Source organism: Crocodylus porosus, unplaced genomic scaffold (genome assembly GCF_001723895.1).
Source record: "Crocodylus porosus isolate Cpor-Errol unplaced genomic scaffold, CroPor_comp1, whole genome shotgun sequence".
Classification (NCBI taxonomy): domain Eukaryota; kingdom Metazoa; phylum Chordata; order Crocodylia; family Crocodylidae; genus Crocodylus; species Crocodylus porosus.
Window position 1 is genome coordinate 38,991,913 of NW_017728948.1, and position 4,833 is coordinate 38,996,745.

Consider the following 4,833-nt stretch of genomic DNA (forward strand, 5'->3'; position numbering starts at 1 on the left):
AGAAGGCTTTCTAATTACTACATGTAGCTGTATAGTAGAATCCCACTGAGAGTTTTACATAGGTGAAGCACCATGTAAGGAAGCCTATATTCTATTTCCACTGCCATTTATATAATTTGTCCAATTAATATTTAATACAAAATGCAAAGTGTAGGATTCCTTCCTCCTAGGGAAGTTTGTACTTCTCTGGGTCACAGAATTAGGTTCTCTTTCACTTGATTTGGGCTGGATTCTATGAATCTTTCTTTCTTGAATGGAAGATGATCACAGTCCTGCTTAGCATGTGGTATGGTGATTACAGGACTATAATGGAATTTGGGTACAAACCCTTTCAGGATTAGGTGGGCTTAGAATCTGGTCTCCTGTACCCTGAGCAAGAGTCTTAACCACTTTGTTATTGAGCAAAAGGTAGACATCATCACATGACTAATATAAAAATAAACTTGTAGTTGTAGCTCTTTCACAATTATTGTTTGCTAGCATTTGAGGTGGCTACCTTGGATCAGTCCTAAAAATTTACAGCAGTTTAACTTTAATGGTGTAGAATGAAACTGGAGATGTGTAAAAATGACATCTTCATAGAGTTCAGGTGATTACATGAACACAGTAGAGTAGGGTTCAATAACCATAAAATGAATATGAGCCAGTGTGCTTCTGTTACAACCCTCTCCTCCCACTCAGCCTCACAAACAACAACAGCAGCAGCAACAATAACGACCTAACAGAATATTGAGTTGTATTAAAAGGAGTGTCACTTGCAAATCTAAATAAGTGCTTCCTCTACTTTATTCACCACTACTGCGGCCTGGAGTACTGAACTCCTGGAGAACTGTGTACAGTTTGCTTCTTTAATATGCAATTTAACATTATGTATAATGTTATTATATATAATAACCTGTATTGTAATGGGTATTCCTTATGAGCTACTGATGAGCCCTCTCTCATGGATCCATTTCACTAGATTCTGTATAAATAAAGAGCAAAGAATAATCTTTGTTTATATAGCTTACAAGCTAGGTAAGTAAAAAAACCCACAATATTCTTACATATAGATAGATGTTTGAACAAGAACAAAGAGACAGTGTAAATCACCATAATAAGCAATAGTTTCAGTATGCCAGGGCATGTCTACGTAAGATGCTACTGTGCATTAGGTCTTTGCCAGTAGGCGGCTATTCAATCCAGCTTCAGATCCAGCTGGTTCAGGTGCTAGCGATCCAATCTAGAGCTCCGGAATGGGTTTCCACTTCAATCTGGCCGAAGTGGCTTTGAAGATTTGGAGCCGCCTCAGAGATCCAGTCATAGGGTTTAAAGGAGAATCAATCAAATATCTATAACTTCATTGTCTTTTTTTCTTATTTGGATGAAACTTGCAGGGATGGTAGCCTCTGATAAACTCATGAAGCCTGCTAAGTTTCAAGAAGATCAGTGCAGGGGTTTGGGGGGAACCAAACCCCAAATTCCTGAAAGCAAAAGTCAAGTCACCTCTATGTGTTACACCACAGTCTGATGAAAACTGCAGGGATGGTGGCCCCTGGTAACGCCTTAAAGCCTGCCAAGTTTCAAGGAGGTAAGTGCAGGGGTTTGGGGGGAACTGCACCTCAATCTGTGGACAGGCAAAACTCATGACACAGATGACCCTTTGTGTGTTAAGGCACAGCAAGGTGAAAGCTGCAGGGATGGTGGCCCCTGCGGTGACCATGAAACCTGACAGCTGTTGAGGAGATTGGTGCAGGGGGGTTCTAGGGCCCTGCACCCCTAGCTACTGACAGACAAAACTCGTGACATGAGTGCTTGTGTAACTGACTCTGTCTGTCTTGGGGCAGTTGATTGTCTGTACTGATTATTTCCTCCCCTTAGTCTCTGGTTTTGTAGATGTTAATTGATGTTAATTAACTGGCTACATTAGCTAACAGCTGTGTATTGAGCTGGTTCCTGAGTGAATCATGACTGATTGATAACTGGTAACACAGTAGCTTCGCAGCCAGGCCTGCAGTAGTTCCCTGCCCCAAGACAGACACAGTTGTACAAGCACCCATGTCACGAGTTTGGCCTGTCAGCAGCCAGCAGCCCCAGAAGCCCTGCACCTATCTCCTCAACAGCTGGCAGGCTTTGTGGCCACAGCAGGGGCTACCATCCCTGTAGCTTTCACCCTGCTGCGCCTTAACACACACAGTGTCACCCATGTCATGAGTTTTGCTTGTTCGCAGCTTGAGGTGCAGTTTCCCCCAAACCCCTGCATCGATCTTCTTGAAACTTGGCAGGCTTTGTGGAGCCACCAGGAGCCATCACCCCTGCAGTTTTCAACCCCCTGTGGCTTAACACATAGATGTGACACAAGTTTTGCTTTTAAAAATTTGGGGTGCATTTCCCCCCAAAACCCTACACATATCTTGAAGACTCATACTTTCAGCAGAGGCTACAACCCCTGAAAATTTAATCCAAATCAGAAAAAAAACAACAAACTTAGGGATATTTAATTGATTCCCCAGTATACCCTATGGCCAGATCTCCAATGTGGCTCCGAAGCTTTTCCAAAGTGCTTCGGAAGCTCTGAACCACTTTGAAAAGCCTAACAAAGCCAGCACTTCAATCCGGACATGCTGCTTCAGACGTCAAAGTGTCCAAACCTTCTCCGGATCCAAAGCATTGTCTGAAGCCTTGCACAACTCTACTGTGCAGTCATTACTGTGCATTGCTTTAGTGCTTGTATTAGCAAGTACTAAAGAAATGTAAAATAACTGGACTTACTGTGCAGTAGTGTTGATGAACATCTTTTAGGTGACACTACAGTGCAATAGCCTAATAATACTGCACAGTAACATATTAGTACTATCTGTGCTGTGACGTGCTACTGCACAGTATTTTTTGGCTACTGTACAGTCTGCATCTCATGTAGACATGCCCCCAGAGGCCTAAATTTTAAGGGGGTGGGGAGGTTGTTTCATTTTTTTTATAAGGAAACACAATAAAGGAGATGCACAGGAAAGTTTAGAAAGAGGATAATGCATCAGCTTTGTAGATGTTTATAGGTAACTTCATATGAGCTAGAGAGAAAGTATGGAAGAAAGAATGTTCAGAAATGTAATAACTGAACAATGGAAACGGGTACCATGGGTCAACTGGAGATAGGAGATAGTTTTGATAGAAAATGTGAAATAATAGGTAGGTGAGGGTAGGTCATGAAAAAAATGAAAATATACAGCTTATGTTGTATTCGATAAAGAAGGAAATGTCAGTGGAGGGATTCAAAAGCAACAAGAAAAGAAAATGATGTTTATATCAACCTTTGAGATGAATATTAGTTAGACAATGCTACATTTTTCAAGAACAAAGAGGATGATATTCCACACTCAGGATGCAAGATATTGACAGCCCAGATGAACAGTTTTACCTATATTGAAACATGAACAATTATTTCTAAGCTTCAGATTTAGCTTACACCAGCAATCTTTGGTATAGAAGTGCAGTTTTCTGGGGTTCTGGTTCCTACTTCAAGGGTTATTTCTGTTTTTAATCAGTGACTGGATAGTGTTAACATGCGTGAACAGTTCTGATGGTAGCCTCTGGAAGCCTCACAACACTTTCTTTCCAACAGTATATTCTCCTCAGTAATCCAGAGTTATGATTACCCTTGTTGGTCCTTCTAGGTGCTGAATCTTGCATTCTTGGTTGCCCCATGGAACAGCTTTCCAACAAAGAGGGCTGGAGCAGGAGAAAAAGGAAGCTGGCTCTCAGTGAAAGCGAAGGTATTGAAAACAACCATTGGTGTATCTATGGAACTTAGTGAAATATTAAGACAGTTTTCCATGTTACTTCTGAGGAAGTTATCCTAATTTGTAAGTTTTCATGATTTTCATGTAATTATGAATTCTTATTTATATGGCTCATAGTGTGTTTCATATTACAATCCATAGGTTATATTGTTAGCTGTTGTTGTAAATATAATACAGAAGGTTGCAACTATAGTATAAGCACACTAAATATCATTCAGTGTTTGTGATGCCTGGAATTTTTCTTCTCCGGTTTTATCTGTATTGAACAGTTTAGAATAACTTCCCTGAATGATCCAGTAAAAGACTGAATGCTTTGCAACCTACTGTTTGCACACTGCCTCTGAAAATCACTTCACATAACTATGTTTCTGAGGTCTATGGTCTCCTGATATCAGACCATATGAATTTCTCAGGGACTCTTTCATCATCCTGTCTATATTGCAGACAACACCAAAGCTGACTGACCCAACTTCTCATTGTTCCATTCTAAATTAAATGTAGGAAGGCTATGATTGAGTGCTCCTTTTGATTGTTACAAACTTGTACACAGCTTTCTCAAGGGGAGTTAGGATTTGGTTCTTTCTTAAAACTTATTTGGAAAGAATAACTCTTGCTATAGTATTAATCATAGTGCTTATCCCAAGATCTTTATTAATGGAATCTGCACTGAAATTTAACCAACAAGCTTGGATCCATTACTGCAGGGGAGAGAACAAGCAGGGAGACCCAGAGACCTTTCCTATAGACCCCTCATATTGTAAGGCATTCAAATTTAATGGCTTTCATTTTTCTCATGATCATTTGAGAACTCAAGACTCTTCACTTATAACCACCATCAGTGGCTATTTGGGATCCCAATTAAAACCAAACAAACTCTCTTCACATTCCATGATACCACTATTGCATTTGTATGGCATGCTATAGGAATAGTACATCCTGCATTTGTGGAGGAGGACATTCTTAATGACACTTGAGGTCCTTTCCAACCCTATGATGCTATGCTTTTAAAAGATGAAAGGCAATCTGCAGGTCCAAGGGTTTGCCAACCCCAGGGAAC